Source organism: Camellia sinensis, chromosome 7, assembly GCF_055761805.1.
Source record: "Camellia sinensis isolate YWXY chromosome 7, ASM5576180v1, whole genome shotgun sequence".
Lineage (NCBI taxonomy): Eukaryota > Viridiplantae > Streptophyta > Magnoliopsida > Ericales > Theaceae > Camellia > Camellia sinensis.
Window position 1 is genome coordinate 157,179,158 of NC_138967.1, and position 26,444 is coordinate 157,205,601.

General features: G+C 33.2%; 1 long non-coding RNA gene across 1 annotated transcript; it reads right to left on the minus strand.

Annotated features, from left to right (window-relative positions):
• Positions 1–3,430: 3,430 nt before the first annotated feature.
• On the minus strand, positions 3,431–8,670 carry LOC145795396 (uncharacterized). Its single transcript, XR_014336308.1, has 2 exons — positions 7,864–8,670; positions 3,431–3,665 (listed from the first exon to the last, which is right to left on the minus strand). It is a non-coding gene; the product is annotated as an uncharacterized LOC145795396 (long non-coding RNA).
• Positions 8,671–26,444: the final 17,774 nt, after the last annotated feature.

Consider the following 26,444-nt stretch of genomic DNA (forward strand, 5'->3'; position numbering starts at 1 on the left):
ACAAAATTATATGGAATTAACAAATTTTAACCAGCAGCCTACTGATCAGTCAATTAGGTTGGACTGGTTTAGTGATAAAATTGACTGATAAATTAGGTCGTTGGTTAAATTTTGTTAATTTCATATAATATTGTACAATGAATTGGTGCGAGATGTCTAATTTTTTTTGCACATTCCTATACATAACCACTCTTTAAATAATAATAATAAAAAAAATTGAGACAAATTCGAGGCCTCTAACACTGCCATATGTTAAGAAAGTATTAAATGAGAATAACCACGCCCACTTATATAGAAAGAATAAAAAGTTAAAAGTTGTCTTAACTCAATAAATGTTTTTCTAATGAGAATAAAATGTCCTTTTTATTTTCTTTTCATTTTATTTATGGACATCACAATTCTTATTTTTTTGTATCTTATTTTTTTTTTTTTTAATTTGCTTTTCACCCACTCGTTACAACTATTTTTTTTTTCATGGTTGTGTTAGGTTTTTTGATTTTTTGATGAAATTTCCATTTGCATTTGTTAAAAAACACTATAAATTTGGTTGAATTTTTAGAATTTAGTTTTTAGAAAAAATTAAAAAATTAGTTTGATAAAAAAAAATAATAATAAACACTCATTATTTTATATAATTTTTTCTTTTTGAGAAAAAGTAATTTGAAAAAAATTTTAAAATATCCTTTTTTGTATTTTTTTTTTTTTTTATCAAACTAAATTTTCAAAAGGATTCTACTTTTGATTCCACTCTGCAAGGGGCGTTTAGGTCAATTTCAAGCAGCAACGACGGGTGAAAGTAAGCGTAGGACTGATCCAATTCCGTTACGAAGAGGGCTTCCTTGGCCTTCACCCCTACACCTAGGACTCGAAAGGATACTAGAGGGCTCCTTTATCATAGGCGAATCATGGAAAAGCGTATGAGAGAAGGAACTACGCGAAGACTTTATCACTCTTAATATAGGATAAGAATATTCGTAACTCTTTTCTAGCTCTTCAAGTGAGGAAGACAACTTCATGACCCATTTAGTAGATGGCTAGATCTCATCCCTTTGTGGAAACCCTAGGGACATTCCCTTGTTTCGTCGTGGCACACCTCCTCCCCCCCAACCACAAGTACCTCCGGGCTTAAGGGGGATCAAATACAAATATTTTGAACTAGAAAGTTTTATTTTGCAATATAAATTTAAATATTTTGAAACAAGAAATTTTATTTCGAAAGGATACTAAAAGGTACCTTTTTTTTTTTTTTTGAGTTCTAACACTATAATATTACATATAAATAGGGTTACTTTTGTCCATGTAAGGAAAAAAAATTAATTTCTCAAAAATATTATTAAATTTATTTCCACTTTTGTTTCACTTTCCCCATACAAGTGGAAGTTGTTGAAGTTATTTATTATTTTCCTAACATGTGTCCTTATGACACATGTTAACAAGACCTTTTAAAATAAGGACAAAATAAGAAATTCATATTATTTTAGTCATTAATTTTTGAAAATAAACTAATATTTTGAGACAATGAAAAATGGAATAAGTGACTAACATTTTGAGACAAAATGATTATTTTTTTATCTATGAATTCATATATTTTGACATTTTCAAGTATAAAAATGTATCATTTTTTTCCCTCAATAGATTCCCTCCAGATCAACTCTAAAATGAGTATATTTATACAATTTTTATAATTAAGGAGGTCAACATATATGTGTTCATAAATGGGATAAAATGATATTCGCTAATAGCTGAGGAAGTCTTAATGTAATTAATTCTTTTTATGGGTTTGGCTTCTCTCATTTTCACAATCCAATTTGAGAGAGTATCTGAGCTTAATGGGCCCAATTTTGGTGATCCAAACTGTTCACTTTTTGGTACTTGTTAAGAAGAATATTTATATAAAAAATTAAGATGATTGAATTTCGGTAGTAATATGCTTGAATCACATTTATTTAAAAAGAATAGATGGCAAATATAATTTTTAAGAATAACTATCAATTTTTTAATGACAAATGTGATTCAAACATATAACCACCGAAATCCAATTATTTTGATTTTTTACATGAATATTTTTCTTAATGAATTCTAAAAAGTAAACGATTTAGATCACCGAAATTGGACTTACAATGGGCCTACTAAGCCCAAATGGTCTCTCAAATTAGATTCCAAACATGAGAGAAGCCACACTCTTTTATTAGTATAATTTTGTTTAAACATAAAATATCCATTTTATACATTTTCCTAACCTCCCAAACCCAAAACCTTAACACCACCATTCTGTCTGGTACTCTCCCCACATTATTCTAGCTCCAGTAACCGTTCCCTACCCCTCCCTATCCTTACCTATCCCTTTTTAACTCTTCTTCACCACCCAACCATCATCGCTACCACTGTCATCGCGGATCTCTCTATCTATCTCTCATTTATCATCGCCACCAACCCTATCACCCTCATAAAGGGCTTCACCACCTTCACCAAACTCTAAAGTGACATTTTCCTTAAACACATAGACAAATAGTGTAATTTGCCCTTTTCATTTGGTTCTTGAACTATCTCAATTTTTCCAAATTTAGCCCAAGTCTCAAATGCCCATTCAATTTATAACGAAAAATGACATGTCAACAGTTACATGACATTTTACATACAAATATGATCAAAACCAATTTTCCTCGTACCTCTTAAGTATTGCTCCCTTCAAGGATGGATCCAGGATTATGACTTTTGGGGAACCAAAGTATGTTTAACCTCTAACCAATAACATTCAAAGTTCAATACCAATTTCTACTAACATGAAAAAAATCAATAATGTTACGATAAAATATTCCTTATCAACATAGTTGAGTACCAAAAGATGATTATATAATTGAGAATATTTTTTTGCCCATATTCATTTACAAAAAGTAGTAACTATTTCTACATGCATTTATTTACTAAAATTAGACATCTTCAATTGAGCTTGACGCTCTTTCATAATATCAAAAGCATAAATGATAGAGTCTAAATCAAACCTTCGAGCAATGTCTTTTTCAATGTACGTAATCAAGTAACTAGCCAGAAAACCATCTTCCATCCTATTGCGTAATTTAGACTTAACGAGTTTCATAGCTGAAAATGCACGTTCCGATGTAGCAATTGAAACATGTAAAATCAATACAAGGCAGATCAATCTATCAATAAGAGGATAACTTGTTGACTTTTTTTGTTTTTGCCAACATTTAACACAATTCAGAAATGGTTGACAACTTCTGAAACTCGAAAAGTATGGAAATATCAAGCTTATAGTTTTCTAACTGATACTTCAAATGCAATTTTTCTTGCTCAGTGAAATCCATGGGATAAAATTTATTTGCAAGATTGCAAATATCCTCACTTTTAAATGATCTGTAACGCCCCCAAAATAATACAATAAAGGTAACTCATATGATGACTAAATATAAGAAATAACATACTTTCATATATCAGAGTTCACTGTTTAACAACCAGTTAAATGTCATGTAGGCTTACATCTTTCCAATTCATTTCTTGGTTACACACATTGAGCCTCGCTCATTACAACTTAAGCCCTTGGCTTTACAAATAACAAACATACACACATAAAGCATAAATAAGAAGCTCTTGCTTCCCGAGAGTCCATCCTTGCTATTGCCTTGGAGGTAACACCTCATCTGCACCTGAAAATAATATTCCCGTATACGGTGAGCCAACAGCCTAGCAGAGATAATCTAACACAATATATGAGGTTTAGCAAAGGTATAAATACTACGTACAAAAACAATACCGATACTAGAACATCCACAAAGCCTGTATATTGATATGCCCTTAAGACCTAACCTCTTTCCATTTTTCCTTCAATTCATTTCCAATTCATATATGCTACCCAATTCATGAGTTAAATTCATTATCTTTCAACAACCAAAATGAGACTACAACTCAATAGTTTTTCCAGTTATGCAAAACGCACATAAACCTGTCATTTTACGGATATTTTATCTGAAGGAACCGATACCTATTTATGTATAAAATTTCGGGTTTTTCACCCAAGACACTCTGGCCAACTTGCTTTAAATGGAGTTCATCTCCTTTCTCCTCCCAAAACAAATATACATGTGCAATGTATTTATAAACATAATCACATATGGAGTACATCTCATTTCTCCTCCCGATGAACATAGATATACAATGTATTTATAAACATAGTCATATATGGAGTACATCTCATTTTCTCCTCCCAATAAACATACATATACAATGTATTTATAAACATAGTCATATTCAATGACACCAACAATGGATTAGCATTAAATCGTCTAATCCTTATGTCATTTCTACAACAATCATAGCTATCCTCCACCAATAGCCCAATACAATTATTTCTAAAGAGATGTTCACTCTCAAAGTAAATGGTTTATTCAAAACTTCCATAGGTGAGATATTATATATCCAATATCACTATTTATAACCACAACCTTCCAATTTTACATTTTCAATGTTAATTCCAATTATTTATACAAAATAATAATTTAATCAAAATAGGGCAAACTCTCCCTCTTTCCAAATATCAACCTAAACACCGAAATCAACTATTTTGGCACAACATGATCTTATATTCAAGCCTCATACTCATTTACCTCATATTCATCAAATACCCCTCTTTTCATTCACACCCAAATCCTAGATTTGTCTCAACCATAACCATATCTCATCATCTATACACAATAGCAAATAACTAAGCTAAAAACCATATTAGAGTGCAGAAATTCCCTACCTTAAGTGTACAAAACCCAAGCAACAAGGTGGAACTTCAAGGATGACGAAACCAATTACTTCTTGGATCAAAACAAAGCTCTTAAAGCCTTCTACCTTATTCTCAAAGACACTAGGGTCAAGAACACAACAGATCTAGATGAAATCTTAGAGAGAAGGTGTATTCTAGAGAGAGGGTATGGAGACATGGATTTTTGGAGAGTTTGAGGAAGAGAAGGAGCTGCAAATGTGACCTAAAATGTCTCATTCACGATCTGATATGAACAGGCTCGCTTGTGTGAATGAGTTCTCGCTCGAGCGACCAGGCACAAAAAGGTCACCTCGCTCGAGCGCAAGAGTCATCGCTCGAGCGTAGAATACAAAGCTTCAGGTCTGTCACCCAACGCAGACACACGCTCGAGCGAAGAACAGATTATACAAGGCTCGCTCGAGCGAAGAAGCCAAATTCTGGGCAACAACATTCTAGACTAACTAACAACCAACCTGTTCCAAACTCGGCCAGCAAGTCCCAAAACTCAAATTCAAAGAATTAAAGAGACATAGATAACAATATACAATCACGGAACCCGAATCCGGAACACAATATAGGTCGGGGTAAAACGGGATCGTTATATGATCTATAACCATCCCTAGGATCCAAAGCTGAGCTAAGAACAAGCAATTCCATTACATCTTCCTTAAATTTATTGTTTAATTTTTGTAACTGAGAATCAACTGTAACCATAAAAATATTAACTTGAAAATGATGTTCCATGGTGAGCTGATCTCTTTCAGAACGAGACCGACCTCAGGCTCCTTTATGAGGACAACTCATATCAGGAATCTGTATACCATGATCATTAAAAAATAATTTAATTTTCGCCAATAATGGAACCCATCCATCTTCTCTAAATTTTTGAATAAGTATCTTCGTTGTAGACACCAAATGCATTGCATTGAATATATCTTAAGATTTACTTTGCAAAGCTTGGCAAATATCATCAGTAATCTCCATGATATCCCTCATAAGATGTAAGATGAAGACTCAAAAGATGTATGGAATCATAAATTCTATCTGCTTCAGCTCGTTGATTCAATTTGCTTCCATCATTAATTATGTTTCTTAGGACTGCACAAGCAGCGCTGAACATGTTTATCAAACTATAAATGGAACACAAATGAGAACCCCATTGAGTATGTCCAGCCTGTTTCAATGTTCCAATATGAATTTTTTATTTACTAGCCTCGAATTCATCATCAATGGCAAGCTTTTCAACAATATTTGCCGCCTGAGCAGCTCTTAATTGATCATGTCTTTTGCAAGATGAGCCAACTATATTAATTGCTCGAGTCAAGTAAGAGAAAAATTGATTGATAGATATAACCTGTTTAGATGCTCCTACTAAAGCCAATTGGAGCCGATGAGAAAAGCAATGAACATAATATGCGAATGGACACTCAGCACAAAATAGAGCCTGTAACCCAGTCCATTCTTCAAACATGTTACTGGCACCATCATATCCTTGACCACGAATATTTTGCGCACTAAGGTTATGACGAGAAAGGAGAATACAAATTTTTTCTTTCAAAGTTGCCGACGTGGTATCTAACACATGAACTATGTCAAAGAAACGCTCTTTTATAAATCCATATTTATCAACAAATCTCAAAACAATCGCCATTTGCTCTCTTTTTGATTCATCTTTAGATTCATCAACTAGAATGCAAAAATTCCCATCATTAATCTCCTCACGAATGAATTTTTGTATCTTATTAGAGAAAATACTAAGAATCTACTTTTGAATCCCATGGGAATGATAGGAAGCATTTTGAGGAGCATTTTCCAAAACCACTGCTGCCATATCCTCATTATAAGAAGCTAAGCGCTTTATCAACTCAATAACATTCCCTCAGTTGTTAGATTTGTGGCGTTCACGACCTCTAAAAGCATAGGTTTGGAGTGTTAACCATTTAATCACATCTATCAAGGTCTTCAACCGCAAGCGATTTCTAGCAATTTGTATGGAAGTTTGTTTTTCAATAATTGCCTCAATATGTTGCGCTAGATTTGTTAAATCACAACAACATTTGACAGCAACTCTATATGATGAGTTACGATCCTTGCCCATATGTGATAACAGAGGACAATTCTTCCCTTCATTGACTTTCTTCCAAGATGAAAATCCCTTGATCGTAAAAGCACTAGATCCAGGGCGTCCAGTTGGCTTCATAAAAAGAAAATGGAAGGCGAAACGCACAATTTTTTGTCGGAGAGTATTCCATCCAATCCGGAAATAACTTATTCCAAGAATCTACAAAATGGCGTCCATGCTTGTCAATTTCAAAAGGTTGATTGTTCAGAGCCTTGGGTTGATATGGTCTGAATTTGCTATAAGCACATCTGATGTCATCACATTCAGATACCGGGTAATCCCATATTTGTTGACGCAACCCCAGATCCTTCACCAAAGAAAATATATCAACTTCTTTAGATTCGACTCTTAGAAGTTTAGAAGGACGTCGTTCTAGAGGAGTTGAAGTTTCAACATCATTGGTGGAACTTTGAACGATATTTTCAGAACCTCTTTTCTTAAGGAAGGAATCGATTTTTTTGTTCGCCGTGATTAACTTAACTTTCAATAATTATCATTCAACAACCTGAAAGCAATTAAGAATAATAATTATTATTATTATTGCACTATATTTTTAATGTAAATAGACTCTAAAAAATAACTTTCAGAATCTTATATGTTAGCACAATCCTATCATATTCCTAAAAGTCACAAAATATATGGCAATACAAAATAACGTTTAGATTTTTATCCAAATTCTTAAAGGAAATCAATAAATCATAACCTAAAAGCCTATTCAATTATCAAGAAGTCACACAGTACCTACCAATTACAATAAATCATAGTATTAAAAAAAAAAATCACAATATTTAGTTAATAATTGTACCAATAACAATTATCAGATATTCACCGCACCAATAACAAGTTAACAACCAATAACAAATTAAAAGCAAAATAATCACATTATTCAGTCTAAAATCACAATCAATCATAATATTCAGTCTAAAAGCAGAATATAATCAGATTGAAGCCGAAGGAATATCAGATAACTTACCAGTAAGAGTCCACGGTTCCACCGTCCACGCCGACAGCTCCGATGAAGCCTTCACCGGACCACCGACAGACAGTCCAACAACAAAGCTTCTTCGTTTCTTCCCTTATCTCTTCGCTCCTCTCTCTTTCGCAACAAGTCTCTCAGATCAGTTGTTTTCTTTTCTTTTTTTAATCTTAGTGCTTTGTTTAAACAAGCTTTTCCAGCAAGCCTAATAGTTTATATATTTGTAAAAGTTTCATATTTTACACTTTGACTTACTAAAGTTTCTAAAATTTTACTTTCATCTTGACCTAATTTAAAAAATACATATACATGAAATTTAAAATAGATTATTATATATGTTAACTAATAATTCAAAAAACAAAAAAAATATCCAAATAGTTTAAAAAATTGGAGGGCTACTCTATATAATTTTGAAATTATCTAAAAAAATTTGGCAGTGTGAACTCTTATAATTTTAAATTATTTTAAAATTTCTAATATAATATATGATATTTTTCAAATTTTTTGCCCCCCCTCCCTCCATCTCTACTTATTTATCAATTTTCATTATTTCAAATATCTCAAAATATTGTTTATATTTTTAATTTATTTCTTTTTTCAACAATTTTAAAGACTTTATGAATCTGCCACCGTAAGTGGTACATACACGTTAAATACCAACTCATGACTTTAGTGGGCACATTTTTTGTTTTACTTTTGCGAATTTAAATAAATTCATATGAGTTAAGATATAATGTGTATTTATTGATTATTTATTTATTTATGTTCTTACATTTTTTAAAAGTCAATGGAAACTATTTGTATTTTTTTCAGCTACTCTAAAATTATGTTGTTTTAATTTTAAGAGTGTCCAACTAAAACCAACAAAAGAGAGAAGAAAAAAAAAACAAAAAAACAAAAAAGAGAAAACATCATAAAAAATAAAAACAAAAAATAGGGCCAATGTTTTGCTTAGCAGAAAGCACTGATGAAATAACATCAATCTTTTTTGTTTTATTTTTAATAATTTTTTTTAGCAACAAATAAGAGAAATTTTATTAACGTGATTCATATGATAGAACGAAGTTGCATAAACAAAAATATCAAGGTCTAGAACAGCAACATCTCTCAACTTAACAAGTGGATATATGTAAATTATATGCAAGTACTAGTACCGTTTAAAGTTCGAGAAATTGTAAATAAATGAGATTATTTTAAAATAATTATATTATATATATAATTTTTTTTGTATGTATCACTCGATACTTTCAATACCCGTAAATCATGACCATTATCACAACGTATTCCGCCGTGACGATTTAGAACCAAACCAACATAAAGCACGTGAGATAAATGTTTGATTTGTATTTCAATCATATTAACATAGGTCCGACTTATTTGATGTTTGAGATCAAGATTGTACCGTTTAGTTTGGCCCATGAGCTCATTTTTGGGTTTCATTTTGATAATTCAAATTGTTTTCAATGTATAAAACTTATCGAGTACTATATCCATGTAAACAATCATGTTGATTGGATATCGATAGCTATTTGATCAGATCAGATTTATATTAAAAAAAATTGACGGTGAAAAAAATAAACGATTGACAAAAATCTGATCCAATTAAATAGCTATCGATATCTAATCAACGTGATATTTTACAGAGATATAATACTCGAGAAGTTCTACTCATTGAACCGTTTGAATCATCAAAATGAGACACAAAAATAAACTCATGGGCCAGATTGAACGGTTCAATCTTGATCTCAACATGAGACAGGCTAGACCCATTAACATAATCAAGCAGGGGGGGAAATTTAAGCCTCACCAAATGGCTGCAAAATGCTTACATCTCTTCTCTTGGTTCTTGTTCTGGTTATGGTATTTGATAATTGAATTAGAATGTATTTGGATTATAAATTTATTAAGGCACATTTCATCTCCATTTTTTTTTTATTTTTAAAATTCATCATCTAAACATAATTTGAAGACAGCTAACACAAAATAACCTTGAAACTTCAAATCGTCTTTCAATAATCAATCCACGCCATCCTCCATTTTGCAACAAATTCTTTCTTTCATCATCAATTAAAATTTCAATGGAAGATTTACTAGAAAATCCTTTTTCAAAGTGTTTGTATTTCAATTAGTTCATAAAATATTTTTGTATTTTAATAAATCCTATTATTTGAAAATTTAATCTACTAAATGCTAATTCTCATATTTAAAGTATTTTATAAATATTTATACCTTTACAAATATTTTTTGAACGGTTAATAATTTGGTGATATAAATATTCATATTTTACAATGTGAATATTCACATAGACGTGTGAATGTTCACACTATTGACATGTTAAAATTCACATTAATAATGTAAACATTCACATTAACGGCGTGAATATTCACACTGTAAATGTGAATATTATTACAGATATTTTGATGACTATGTTACTCGTAAAACTTATTGAAATATAACAAAATTATGTAGATTAATTAGAACACAAGTAGATGAAAATGAATTTATGAAAAAATGCCCCAATTACTAAACTTTAAAAAAATTAAAAATTAGATTGACAAAAATAAATACTAAAATATATTTTTAAATTGTTAAAAATTATTTCATCTAAAAAATAATGAGTTTTTTTTTTTATCAAATTAATTATTGAGAAATTTTCAGAAATATATTTAGAAAATTCAACCAAATCAGATTTTACAGAGACAATATATTACTCAGTTAGGTAGTGTTCGGTTAGTTATTCGATTACTAAAAAAATTATGCAAAATACATTGCAAATGTGATTATTATTCAACACTATATATAAATGAATAGTCATTCTTTCCATTCCGTTGACTTTAATTCAAATCAAACATATCAATAAAAAAATGTTTATGCAAAAAAAGACTTTACAATAATACAAAGGAAGAGATTAGATTATTTGAATTATGGGAGATGAGGCATTAAGGCCCTGAATTTGCATAATCCTTTTCAATAAAATCAGAAGCTCATTCAAGATTTATTTATTTTTGAGCATAAATTAAATATATATATATATATATATTATTGATGTGAATCCAACAACTACAATAATCAGATTACATTAATAAAGACAAAAGATCAAGGTCATCATTACTTAAAAAGAACATATCGCTACTAAAGTTTACAAATGCTTCCAAGCTAATCATATACTGAACCAAAGTCTCAAATGAGATTGGTTTATGCTGTCTTTGGTTGGGGAATTTAATAAAAAATTTAAAAAGTAAAAAGAAAAAGGTATGTGAAATTATGTGAAATGTAAGTATATTTTTTTACATTTTACTTACATTTTTCATTTTTCTTTTCAAATTCCTTCTCAAATCTCTTAACCAAACACAATATTAATCTCAAAGCCTAAATTCTAATCCCCGTAACTTCTTAGTAGGAGTAGAGCACATTTCTTAGCCTTTAGAACACGCGAGAGCCTTAAGCTTTGACCCCATTGAAGGTGTGGTGGTTCCCTAAATTGTGGATCCTAAGGAACAACATTTTTTGCCAAATACGTAGAATAACCTATCTACATATCAAAATAAAAAATAAAAAAGTAAAAAAAAAAATTGTCCCAAACAAGACAACCAAGTAGCCAACACCAAACTATATGGAAGTACAGAGGGGGACCCAGGGTCGAATCCTGGGAGGAGTATGGAAGTGTACTCTTCGGAGACCCCCTATACTCTGGTTCGATCCCTCGGCGGCCTACAGTGCGTAGGTGAGCTCCACACAGTGCCCTAGTCGTGGGTCCCCTACATAGTGAGGGTTAATTCCTAACTGGCAACCGGTTATCCGGAGTTAGGAGGGGCGTGATGACACCTCATATCCCCTTTTTTTCAAAAAAAAAAAAAACTAACTAAAGGCAAGAGAACTAAGCCTGTACTAACCCATCAAACATATTACAGCTAGGCTGAATCCACTTTCAAGTATGGAAAACAAACCTTGAAGGATTAAAGCAAAGACAGTAAAAAATAAAATAAAATAAAATAAAAAATCAACAACATTATCTAAGTTTACAAAACCAAACATTTTCTTAAGTCAAGACCATTAGCACCTGGGAGATCCATGGTTGCTGAAACATGTCAAAAAGCAACAAAGACAGAGCAGATGCCATGAAAGCCATGGAAGAGTACTCACAGAGCTTGGCAGGAAATGAGGTGTCATGGATTAACACCGCGCTCAACGAGCCAGTAAAGGAGAAGATCAAGCACATTACGAATGCGTGGAAGGTGGAGGGTAGTCCCTTGAATATGACAGTTGGAACTGGACTGTCATCTATGTATTCACATGGAAGTATGAGGAGAACTATGACAATTGTGAAAGATGCTACCAATATAGATTCCAATATGTTGGTTTTAATTTGTTGGACAGAGTTCAACTTCAACCCATCTCTAAGAGCTCCAAAAACTTCTGCTCCCATGTTGTCGCAGATTTGCAATTTGGCTTTCAGGTGGTCTTGTTCAAGTGTTGTTTAAGTGTTTAGATGATACTACTAGTAGTGCATTTATGGGGGAACTCCATAGGTCTGGTGAAGAGGAAAAGAATTACTAAGGTCAAGGTTGGCTATTCTAAATAAGTACACATTTTTTTTCTTTTTATCTTTTTTTTCATCACATCATTCTCTACTTTTTTGTACATCTTTTCGTAAAAAGATAAAAGTACACTTATTTAGGTCATCCCAAACAACCCCTAATGGAAAATGTTATAGCTCTCAAATGAATTATCAAATATTCTATCAAATCTTTTATATGGGTGTGAGATCATACACATGTGATTTGTATGGGTCTCACACCCATATAAGAGGTTTGGTAAAATATTTAGTAATTCATTTAGAATCTCTAGCATAACTCATTACTAATATATCATCATGATAATCTTTCACTTGTATTTTATTATAGATGTATTTGTATCTCTATGAGTCGGTAAATTTTTTTTTTTTTTTTTTTTGCATGAAATTTTCCTTATATTTACAACAATGATAGAGTTTTAACTCTAAAATTTTAAAGAGAGTTATAATAATGTGATAAAAAAAAATATATCTATATATATAGACACATTACATGTGCACCCTACTCCTTACCACATCATTAAAACCCTCTTTAAAATTCTCAACCTTTATTCTATATTCATAGGGTGAATTTGAATTAGAGTTAACCCACATTTTAAATGACAGTCTATTAAAATATTAAAATAAATTATCTCATTCATATCTTTTCTAGTTTATAGTCAATTATCACTTTTAGGCTTGGTTTGGGAAGTGGGTTGGCTTTTTGGCTTTTTGGCTTTTTTGGCTATTTTAGCCTGGGCTAAAAAGCTTGGTTTGGGAAGGGCTTTTTGGCTTTTTGGCTTTTTTGACTTTTTTTGTGAGAGAAGAATGTAATGATTATGGGTTGGATGTGATGTTTTGTTTGTTATGGCTAAAATAGCCTATTTTGTTTTTTGTGGCTAAAATAGCCAAAAAAGCCTGAAAACTAACTTGCCAAACAGAGGCTTAGCCTTTTCTTGATTTTAAAAATAAACAAAGAGAGAAATTGAAAACAGAGGAGAAGAGGAAGATCAGCTTCTGGTTGCTTTGTAGGAACAGTATTTTTAGAAATAAATTAAAAATTAATTTTTAATTTTTTTTAAAAAAAATATAAAAAAATATAGAATAATGATGTGACTTAAAAAATTTAAAAATGGTCAAAAGAGGTGCTAAAGGAAAGTCGATGCAACACTTTAAAAAAGTAAAATTTTGAAATAATTAAAAAAAAAAAAATTAGAGTTTGAACAAACTGAAAAAACAATCCACGGGTCCCGTTTATGGTTTTGAATTTCCTCCGCTTAAAATTCAAATTTGCCTCCGCCCCTTAAAATAAATAAATGTAAATACATTGTTTCAAATTAGTGGAAACGATGTAAAAAAAATTAATAGAATATTTTTATATAAAATAATATACAATATGTTTGGTTTCAGCATTTTGAATTTAATTTTTTGAAAATTAAGTTTTTTATTTTTTATTTTTTTTGTTTTTAATGAATAGTTTTTAATTTTAAGTAATTTTTTTTACTTTTTTTAGATGTATCTTACTTAGATGTATCTAAATAATAAAATATTGTAAAAAATTAATAAATACACAAAATACGAAAAATGTACTGAATTTTTATTTCTATTTTTGTATTTTTTGGTATTTAGTGTATTTTTAAAGATTTTTTTTTTCACAAATGTTATACTTTTTTAGTGTATTTATGTTAGGTGTGCATAAATTTTTTTTTTAAAAAAATCTTAAAATATTAGAAAAATTCATTGAAAACATTAAAATACGAAAAATAAAAAAGTAAAATTTTCTGAAAATCAGAACCAAACAAACTGATAAATAGTTAGATTTTTGTATGTAAATTATGAAAACAAAAAAATATTAAAATTTACAATTTACAATTTAAGTTTAATAATTTTATCACAATTTATTTATCAATTTTTAATTTGTCACAACTTCAATTATGTAACTTTCAACCCACTTGCTAGAGTTGTAAATTTGGACGAGTTCAACCCAAACAATTTAAGCCAAGTTTGAAATTTTTTTAAAGATTTGGTAACATAATTTTTAATTCGTTGGGGAACTATATAAAATTCAAATAAATTTGAGTAGACTTGGGTAAAAATACCAAATAATCTGAGCTATCAAAGAACAATTATATATATAAATATATAAAATTATTTGTTAATTTTTTTAATAATAAATAGGATTAATTAAAATTTAAATATTAATAAACAAAAGCAAAAGCAGCATGCTTAAGTTTTTTTAATAGAAACCTTTTTTTTCATTATGTTTAAAAAATAGGTTTCATTATGTTTAAAAAATACACCTTGGATATTGTTGATCATTTCCTAACACAAACTATCTCTTAATTCTAAAAATTGCATCCTGTTTCTTGAAATTTATAATTTCATACAAATGATAATTTTTATCAATAAGTCATCAAGTCAATTAATAACTAATGGTGGAATTTGTGACACGACATGATAATACAACTCAAACCGTACACGAAAGTTAGAGAGTTCGGGTTGATCATTTCTTAACATGAACACGTATATGATATAACCCGATAACACAAATAGTAAACAAGTCGGGTTAGTTTCAAGTCTATATAACACAAAATTGACACGGATAATCCATATAATGAAGAATTAGTTACATATTTTAATATTATTTCCACAAAAGAGTATCATGACATTTTTTAATCTCTTCTGTAAGTATATCTAATTTATTAAAAAGTTCGTAAAATACAATTTTAAGTTTAATATAGGTTTTATTTTTGCTTTTAATTAAACTTAATTTATTGTTTTGCCTATTATTTAAGCTAATCTAGTAAAAAAATATAATAAAAAAATATAATATTTATAAATTAACAAAATCAAATTAAGTTGAAATAAAATATTTTTATAAATAATTTCATTTAATAGAGATTAGTTTCATGAAATTTAACTTGTGAATAAATTTTTAATTTTTTTTCATGCATTTGATATTTTTAGTTAATAGTGAAATTTTTTGACATGACACGTTAACATGACATGAACTGGATACCGACTGAAAATGAAACAAAATGATAACACGAAATAATAAATGGGTTGAGTTAGTGTTGAGGTAATTCTAACACGAACTCAAGATGAAATGACACGAACACGAACACGACCACGACCACGACCTAACACGACACGACGCTCACCCCTATTAATAATTCAGATATTTTTGTTATTGTGTAGGAGAATAGTTAGGAATTTTATTTTTTAGTTAATTCTATTAAATAAAAAAAATTGACAATGAGATATTTGTAATTTTTCTAATCACAGAAGATAATTCGTATTTTAAGCAAAGTTTCAAGAAGTGTATGGGTAATTTACACAATAAATAAATAAATAAAATCAGGTCTCCAATTTTTAAATATATATATATATATAGGTTAAATTATACTTATTGAAAAATCTAAAAACCCTCAAGATATTGATTCGTGATTATGTTTCAATTTTAAACAGTGAATATCAATCTCAATTGAACAATCAATAACAAATAGACATAACGATTTAATGTGGATAAAATCATAATTGGAGTACCTCCAATTGTGATAAAAAAAAATACGGGTCAAAGCCACAAAACAATCTACTAAGAAGACAAAAAGAAATTACACATGAGTATCCTAAATTACCTAGCGAATCCATACCCGAATTGAACCAAGCCCGATGTACCTCTTCCACCACCTTCACCTTGGATTGCTTTACTCAACGTTGAATCAACAACGCCAATGTTGAATTAACGACGATAAGCCACTTCGGAATTCACCAAAACTTCAGTCCCAAATTTTCCAAAATCCACTGAAGAACACCTCTCTTTATGTGAATAGGTGAATGAAAAAAACCTTTGATAGTTGACACTATGTAGTTCGTTGATCAATCGATCACCTTCTGTACATCAAGGAAACTCATATAAAAACACTCTCTAATATAGAACACTTTCTATTTTACTCATCTCTAATAATATGGACGGGTTAAACCTTAATAATAGCAAACAACACACTTTATAATAAACAGAGCCACGAAGACCGCTTAAGCACACACTTCATTGCTCAAGCAGTATGACTAAAAGGCGGTGCAAACATATAGGCCAACTGCTTGAGTGCAACATCCACTACTCGAGCGGTGAAACATATTTCCCACAAGTTCAGTATAGCGATTCGGGTTTAAACCCGACCCATTTGAGTTTATTGTTTTATACGATTGCTCATGTCTTATTTCTCATTATTCCTCATTGAGTTTGGTCATTGGAGTGTCTTGGTTGCGTTTGGAACAGGTCGGGAGTTAATTTTTCAAAATGGTTTCTACCCAGAGTTTGGCTTCTTTGCTCAAGTGACACTTTTTGTGCTCGAGCGGTCTTTGGGAACTCTCAGTACTTTTGCAGGCCTGCAAAGATACTAGGAGTTGGCATTCTACGCTCGAGTAGTACTTCTTGCGCTCGAGCAGTGTTGGCTCGAGCGGTCATTCTTGAGCTCGAGCGATGGTCTTCTGTTTGTAAAACTTCTAGGAGTTTGTATTCTTCACTCGAACGGTCATTTTGTACGCTTGAGTGGACACACTAATTGTGTCGGGTCACTCGAGCAGTCTGTGAGTATATCAGTCCATAAAAGTCACTATTTAGATCACATTTTCATATCTTTCTCTCTAAACATTCTAAAAACCTTAGATCTAGAGTCTCTCTCTCTAAAACTCACATTATCTCTACAAATACACCATCATCCATTGATTTCTCAACCCTAGTCCTATTGTTAAAAAAGTAGAGCTCATCTAGAGTTTCGTTCTAATCAGAACAAAGTTGGGTTTCGGTGTTATTTAAGTTTCTCCATTCTCTCTCTCGTCTTCTAAACTTGAGGTAAGAATTCTTTGCACTCTTTTATGATTTTGTAACTTAGTTATTTGCTATTTCTAAAATAATAATCTGATTTGTGGATTTTTTAACAAACCTAGGGTTTTGGTTTAAAAATCAAAAAAGAGGTTTTCAAATGGTTTCTTGAAAATGGTTGTGGGATTGGAAATGAGGCGGAGATGTGATAAAATGGTTGGTTTTGATATTTGGAATTGATTTTGGAAGAAAATGAGGTTTTTTTTCTCTACCTATCTCAAATGTTGATTTCGTATAAATAATTGGAATTGATGTTAGAAATGCAAAATTGGGTTGATATTGATGAGAATGGTGGAATTGGGTATTTATTACCACTCACATCTTGAAATTTGAAAAGTTTATCTTTACGGAAATCATTTATCAGTTTAGAGATGCCTGTTTTGGGCTATCAGTGGAGAATAGCTATGATTGTTATAGAAATTGCATGAGAATTAGGAGAATTAAAACTAATTTCTCATCTTTTAGCATTGAACATTGTTGCATATTTACTACGTTGAAAATGTGCATTGTTTTGAGAAAATGGGTGAATCTGGGAAGTAAGTGTTGTCTCGTTGAAATAAGTTGACTTGTGTGTCCATGATAAAAGTCCTAAAAACCGCGCATTTACATGGGTGTCGATCCATCGAACGAAATTTCTGTGAAATGGCAATAGTAGTGCTTATATAGCCTACGTTTACATGGGCGCCGGTCTATGCTTTTCTACGGATGGAATTTTCGTGAAAGATTGCATTTGTTTTGACATTCTCGTAGATTATGATTCACTGCCCTGTTTTCTATTGTAAAGGAAATGATTTAATAGTTGTGATAAACCTGGCATTGCACGGTTTTGGGAAAATGATATAAAATGTTTTGGCACGAACATTGCGTATGTATATCCCCTTATATCTTTGTTAAGATTCAGATATTGTGTTGGATTATTTCTACTGGGCTTTGGCTCACCCTATGTAGGAAAACCATTTCTAGGTGCTAATGATATGCCTCCTCCAAGGCAGTAGCTTGGAAGAAAACTTGGAGCTGAGGGCTTCTTTTTATTAGATACTGTAATTTTTTTTATAAAATCCAATGGCTTTATTTGTATTGGGTTTCAAACTCACTTTTGATGTAACCACGCATCATCTTGGAAAGTTATAGCCAATAGGGCATTAACCTATCTATTTATTCTTTTACTTCATGTCTTTAGTTGTGACACATGCTATAGGTTCAGGGTTAGGGCTTATGAACGTATAATTGCATGTGTTACCTTTTATATAATGAAATTAAATGAATGAAAGGGTATTTTATTTAGAAATGTATGGTTGCTTACTAACTGTCTCAGATTCTATTATGATTATTATATCGGGACGTCACAACTTGGTATTAGAGCGTACCGAGTTTGAATACTTTGGATACGTGGGAAGTGGTTCTTACCACAATGGTTTTATCTTGCTTGATAGAGATGTTTGTATATTTGATATGCTATGTGATAATATGTTTATGTGACGAAGTGGGTATGAAATTTAATTTCTAAAATATTGATTGAGTCAACGAGTTTCTAGAAGTCTTGTTAGAAGGGCATTTGATCACCGTTATTTCTAGCTATAACTCTGGCAACGTTGTGGGATGACCATTATCTAGAAAAGAAATTCGCATGAATTTATGTGATTATGTATTTATTTGGAGTGAATTATTTGTTGTCCATTGCATTAGGACGCGAGTGAGTTAGTTACGGTACATATGTAAATATGCTAATCTCTTATGTTACCTTCATTAGGATGTTAGGACGTGGACGTGGTAGTGGTAAGCATAGCAGGCCTAGACGGTATGAGGTGCCATTATCGGATGAAATTTTGGCACAGGAGGAAGGAGTTGGTCAGGCGAATGTGGCCGAACCAGTTGGTCAGCAAGTCATGGACACTTTGGCCCGTGAAATGGCTGGAGCCTTGTGGGAATCCATAGACATTCTCAGAGTTGAGAATCAAGTCCAGGCCTAAGTAGCGAAGACAGGGCCATATTTCTTAAAGAGGGAGTTCTTTCGATCGAATTTGGATGAGTTTTTAGGGGATCCTAAAGAGTCTTTAAAAGCGGATGAATAGCTCGAGCAGATGGTGAAAACGTTCAAGATGCTTGACATGGAGGACGATGGGTTGAGAGTGACCTTGGTATCTTTCCAGCTGAAGGGAGATGCGGGTTAGTGGTGGAAATTTGTGCAGGGGCATATCGGGGTAACTTGAGAGGCCTTTGTCAACGCCTTGTAGGACAAGTTTTTGCCTCCCATTGTAAAGGAGATGTTGGTGGAATAGTTCTTGAAGCTCAAGCAAGTTAACACACCGGTGGCCGAGTTTGAGGTTACCTTCACTAATTTGTCGAGGTTTGCACCGGAGTTGGTAACGACAGAGGAATGCTGTTGCTTGGAGTTTGAGAAGAGGTTGATGACCAGACTCCTTTTCAAGATGGTCGTGTCTATGATTAGGGATTACAATTGTCTTGTGGAGGAGGCGGCTCACTTAAAGACCGTGATTCAGATTGAGGAGGAGATGAAGAAGGCTCCAGGCAAAAGAGCTAGGAGGTTTAAGGAGAGAATCGAGATAGTAAGAGGCAGATGGGTTCTAACCCACAACAGTCCCAAGGAGCACAGTCGAGATCCACCTTTCCTATGCTTAGTTTGGGTTCAGGGAGAAATAATCAGGAAGGTTTCACTTGTTCTAAGTGTGGCCAGTTGGGTCACAAGTCTCCAGCTTGCCCGCAAAGAGGATGAGGGCAACAGTCTGCACCGTCTTTGGCTCATTCTCAGAGCCAGAGTCAAGGGAAAGGCAGTCGCCAACCTATTATCAGTGTGGGCAGTCAGTGTGACGCCCCAAAAATCGAGAACATCAGATAAGATATTAACAAACAAATACAAGGTTTATCTAAGATTACAAAATAGGAAACGTCACTAATGAGTCCTTTAGTTAATAACCAAACAAGATCACAAAAAGGTCGGAGGACTCAATATAGAGCCTCTTCAAAGTCCAACTACCTTAGATAGCAAAGCTACCCAGTTGACAGATCTTAACAAGATATTAACACAAGGTCTACATGAGTTGACGAGAAAATAAGGAATCGGTAATATAAAAGATATGTATAGATATATAATAATTACAAAATCATGTCTTAAATACAACATAGGATCTACCACTTACAATCTCAAAACACATTTACAAACTAGTTTCTAATCCTCCTAGGATAGCTGTACATCCTCAAATGCTTTAGCTTTGTCTTCAACCGGTCTAATAATCTTCAATACCTCGCATGAAACACCATAAGTTTTGAATGCCTAGTAAACACACACACACCCAGTCACTTTTTCCCAATTCAATACACCATCACAATTACAACAAGCAAGTAATGAAGCATGATAATCATTCAATAATAAAGGATTACAAGGTTAGATGTTAGTAATCTAGAAATCCCCCAAAGAGATTCCATCCTCCCAACCGTAAGAATTGGACACCAGACTATTCGGAACTCCCTATTTTGCGGCTTTGTTATAGAACTTATCTCGGATGCCTACCAATGGTTATATACCGCGTAGCACCAACTGCAATGCCTCAAAAGGGACGGCGAAAAGAAAAAGGTTTTATCACCCCAAATCCCATCTTATCCTTCCAAAAAAGGTTTTATCCTCTTGAATGTCCCATTTGGACCATACCTTATCTCACTAATCAAACCATCGCAAAGAGTCTGAATACGTCTGTTCCATTCTAAGGATTACGCGATAACCACTTGTGCAAGACTTAACCTTTATTTATGGAGCACATCCCATCCATCCATACACAACACATTATCATCTCTTCCTTATCCAAGTGATCAAAAACCCAATACCACCCCACTTAAGTTTCCCGATGAGTTAGATGTCTTAAAATAAAGTTAGAACAACTTAACAAAATAGTAATATCCATATAAGCATGAACATTATCAATTGAAGAAGATAAACAACATAACCATAACACATGCAATATCATACCGAGACATGATCATATACTAATAAGCATATTCATGAACACAAGAGCATAAAAAACCCATGCAAAACTAAATTTCCAGATTCATTACCATTTAAAGATTAAAATCAAAAGGACAATTTCAAATTTTTCCTAAACCTGGACTTTTTGTGGTTCGTAGAGAATTTAATCTTGTTTTCAGAACATGTTTCGGAAATGTAATAGATTTTCTAGATTTTTAGTTATTTAAGAAACACTCCAGCGCTGTCTAGATTCGCCGACCGTTACGAAAATCGGATTCTCTCCCAAACCGCTCACTCTTTTTTTGCTGAAACTAATTTTAATTGAAAGATAACTCTTTAAGGAAGATTTTGACATAAAATTAAAGTCTATGAGATTTTTTTACATTTTTCTAGAATTTTTGAAAGCTGGTTGTAAAATAGGTTTTTCATTCACAATACTCAAAATAAGAAGATTGGTGAGAAAAGAGGCCAACTAAAGGAAATTTTTCACTTCTTTTGTGATTAAAACGTACTAAATAATGTATCAATAACTCATATTTTTAGAGTGATGGTATGCCTTTAGAGATAATGTGAGATATCAGAAAAAAAGGAAGGTTTGTATCTATTAAGCGGAAATACGAATGGAAGAAGGATTAAAGCCCAATTCATCAACTTTGAACACATGAACACCATTACAACACATCTAAAAATGTGATTTTAAACCTCTAATAACATGTATTTGAAAAAGGAAAATAAAAGAGAGAGTTGTGTTGTGGCTTACTTGAGGCTTGGTTGGTTAACAAGATATTCTCTTTCTTTCCTTTCTTCCACCAAGCTCACCCTCTTCCTCTCTCTTCCTCTCAGCCAAATGAAGTGTTTGTATGTGTGTTCTTGTATGTAAAATGCTAAGGGTGAGGTTTCTTTGTGTAGCTCAACTTTGTCATGCCCCCCCTTTCGGAAGCTCGGAATAAACCCTACAGTTCGGACTCCCACGGTTCTGAATCTAACTCACAAGTGCAATGTGAAATTGATAAACACCAAAGAGTCCAAATCCGACAAATCTTTGGGAAAATCGATTTTGAATCAAATTGCCAAAAATGGACTACTTTGCCAGATATAGAGTCGCCACCTAAATATTTTATTTTTGAAAAATTTAGGAAACCCATGACTTGTGCCAAAGGCCATGAGTCCGTCATCACCAAGATTGTCTCAGCTCGGGAACTGAGGTATGAGGGGGGAAGGTCATGAAGACATTCGAGCACCCCCGCTCGCCTGATCAAAGATCGGCCTCTACTAATCATGATATGATTTTTATCAACATTATATGCTCTTGTTCCAGTTATTATACTAGTGTAATAACCCTCATCTTGTTTTAGTCACATTCATGAGCATTCGCATGATTTTGTCTTGTGAAGCTTGCATTTGTAGACTTTGACTTGTTTTGCCTAAGTGAAGGTCCATGCCTTGTTTTGTGCTTATGTGTTTTGCCTAAGTGTTGCTTGCATGCTTTGTTCCTTGCTTCTGTGTTGAACCTAGGCTGCCTACCTTTGCTATCTCAAGCCTAGGTCACACCTTTGAACCTCTTACACCTAGGCCGTTGTGTGTCAACACCTAGGACCATCTTGGAACCACTTTGGTTGACCTCCACCTTCGCCCTGGCATATTGGCCGAGATGTGTATCATCTAGGCCAAGATGTTATCATCTAGGCATTCGAGATCCTTGATCCTTGCACCTAGCGATCTTATTCCTGGATTGGTATGACCTAGACCGAGGTGTGACACATCTAGGCCAAGGTGTGGCATAGCTAGGTCAAGTGTTGTCCTTCCTGGCCGAGATCATAGAAACCTTCTTGATCGAAGCCTATGTCTTGATCTGGGATCATTGCCTTGTCAGAGTGCCCCATGTCATTTTACTTGTTGTACACACTTTGTCATACTCTTGTCTTTTCACTCTTGCACCTTTTTTTGAGGAGAGCTAATCAGATGATGCCATGTGTCCCAGTAGTGGGTATTAGCCAGCTAGCAGTGAGGAACCCATATCATTTTGCAATATCTTTGCCTTAGAAGTGAGAGAAGCTCTAGGAAGAAGAAGAAGGAGTTCTTAGAGAGAGAACTAGATTTCCAAGCTTGATCCTTAGAGTTTGAACCATTTGATCTGCGTTTTGAGGTTAGATTCTTGATCCACTCTTATTGTTCTTTATGTTGATCTGATCACATTGCATGATCTGGCATGATTCATGAGCCATGCATTGATTTAAAGTTTTGTTTTAGACAGAGAAAATGATGTTCTTGTGTTCTTGAAGAAAAGCCTTGTTTTGATCCAAAAGTTTGTAACAAGTTCCATGTTTTTGTGTTTGTTTTCATGGAATCTTCAAGTATGGGTACCCAGGTCCATGTTTTTGAACTCATAACATGAAATCTCAGATTTTGAATAAGAAGTTATGATTTTAGCATTCATGTTCTTCATGTTCATGTTCTTTATGTTCTTCAAGAGGAAACCCAGATTTCCAGACTTCATTTGCCTAAGTGTGGTCATTGAGACCCACTCTTGCCTAGACCTCACACCTAGGCCAAGCACCGTATCTCACCTTGGCCTACCTTGCATGATCACTTGCACCTTAGCCTATCTTGCATGCACAGCTAGGCCGACCTTGGTACACCCTTGCTGGCACCTTGTAACATCTCGGCAGGCAGCCGCACACCTAGGCCAAGAGGTGTCGAACCTCGGCCAAGACTTCCTGAGTTCACCCCGCTAGGACATTTTGGCTTAGATCATCTCTGTGCATCCATTCCAAGACCTGGTTGGTACCCAGCATGTTTTCCCTAGAAGAAAAACAGTGTTTTGACTCCCAACACATGTTTTGCTTTGTCTTGACTTGGTTTTGGAAAGAAATGTTGGGATCATTTTCATTCATGTAAAGCTTGTTTTAAGAATACTTTGCACAAATATCTTTGAGCATTCCTTATTGTCTTCTAGAAATACATTTAGTAGACTTTGCTATATGATTGTAGGTCTTAGATTCTTGCCTTAATCCCTATATCTGAAGAACTATTGTGAGTGATATTTTTAATAAAACTATGTTATAATGTTTTGATAAAGCTTTGCTTCGCTTTGGAAAAGTATTTGATCAAGTATGAATGATTATCCATTAGCTTCCATATCAAGTATTATCTTTGTTTTGATAACATTCTTGGAAAGTCCTTAGTGCTAGGGGACTATAATGCAACTAGTACCCTTGTTTGAGATATCTCCCTTGCCACTGACGGTCTTGTACGGGTGGGTTTGTCTAATCAATTCCGAGTTGATTATTCCCTTGTTTTGTCAGGAATGTCATCCCTTGTATTATGTTGATGCTAGTAAGCATCCCTTGAAGCTTTGAAAGACTTTGATAGATGAACTTGGTTCATCCATTGATTTTGTATAAGCTATGATATGTACTGTTTTGATAAAGATCTTGGATATCATTCATTCAAACCTTTATTACTTATATCATTCACTGAGTATCCAAGCTCACCATCCCCTTTATATATATGTAGGTGATGAGCAAGAAGGCGATGTCTCCTAAGCTTTGTTTGGAAGATGTTTTTGGATTCATGTTTTGCTAGCATTTTGAAGATTATGCTTCTTAGCTTTGTGGTTCATGACTTATATATATTTCGGCTTGAGAAGCCTTTTGATCAAGATATAATATTTGTACTTTACTTTATGTTGTATTCAAGTTGTAAAACCATGTTAAGATGTATGCCATTTCATTTGATTTATGCACAGCTTTTATGGACCACTTAGATTTAAATTTATTGCTTCCGCACATGTAGGCCCCATATGTATACTCTGTTGTGTGAATCTTTGTAAGACTGGCTTTTGGTAATCTCGGATTACTGGCCATCACGGCACCATTCTACTAGGGGCAGAATGGTGTCGTGACAACTAGCATTATTTTGTAATGCGCACAAGCAAGTATAGATTGCAAGAATTGGAACAATTCAATTTCATGTTTGTTTTTTGAAAATAGTTTGATTTTGCCACTTAGCAAAGTGGGCTTAAAGTTTGTGAATTTGCCACTTGATAAAGTGGGCTTAAAATGTACATTTATCGAATCATTCCAATTCAAGCAACAAGTTTTCATCCACAGGCACTCAAGTAGTTTAACAAGTAAGCACTTAGCCTCATGGCAAGCATGCTAGTCATGACAGTCACTCACATTCATGCAAGTATGCTAAAGCACAAAAAACTCACCTAGTACTCCAAGCCAATATAAAACAAAAGAGTTAGAAAAATGCATGATCCTAACTGTACAAGATGGCTAATGCAACAAATGCAATAATGCAATTACTAGGCTCGACTACTAAGCATGATATATGAATCAATGAAATAGCATGCGGTCTAAGCATATATTCAAAGAAGTATTGAAACGATGATGTAATTAGAATGATGAATCGAGCCTCAATACATGCAATATAAGATGGATGGATGCAAACATGCGATATGCTAATTGAAACGTGATGCCCCTAATCTAACCATCAAAAGTTGGTAAATAAAAGAGAGAAAGACGTGGGGTTGAAAAATATACACATTATTATATTACGCTTTCACGAAAGAGAGTCCGAATGAATAAAGCTAACTAGCTAACTAAGCTAAGCAATTAAGCTAATTAAGCTAAGCTAACTATTACAAACCGAATAAATAGTTAAACTAATTTAACTAATTATTTCAACATTTGAAATAATTAACTAATCTAGATAACTAAAATAATTACATAATAACTAGTTAATTTCTTAACTAATTAAAGAATTACAACATAATTGCAATTAATAATTAAACTAAGCAATTAACAACTCCGCCCCGGGAAATGAAAGATGTGCATACGCATGATCGGTTTCCACTTGAAAAGACCACCGTTTTGCTTCCGAATGTCTCTGTTTGCACAGTTGAACACCAGCACTGCTGCTCATTCTACTCTACATTACCAACACTCTGCTAAATTTTGCATTAGTGGCTGGCTGGCCACTGGTAAAGATTGCCGGCCACCAGTCAGCCATGGTTGAAGGTTGCCAACCATGGATCGTGGTCTACTAGCCATAGAAAGTGGCCTGTCGGCCACTGATGCACAAGTTCATCTTGCTGCAACAAAGAACAAACAAGGCATATACAGGGTATTTCAAGGGTTTGTTTGCACAACCTA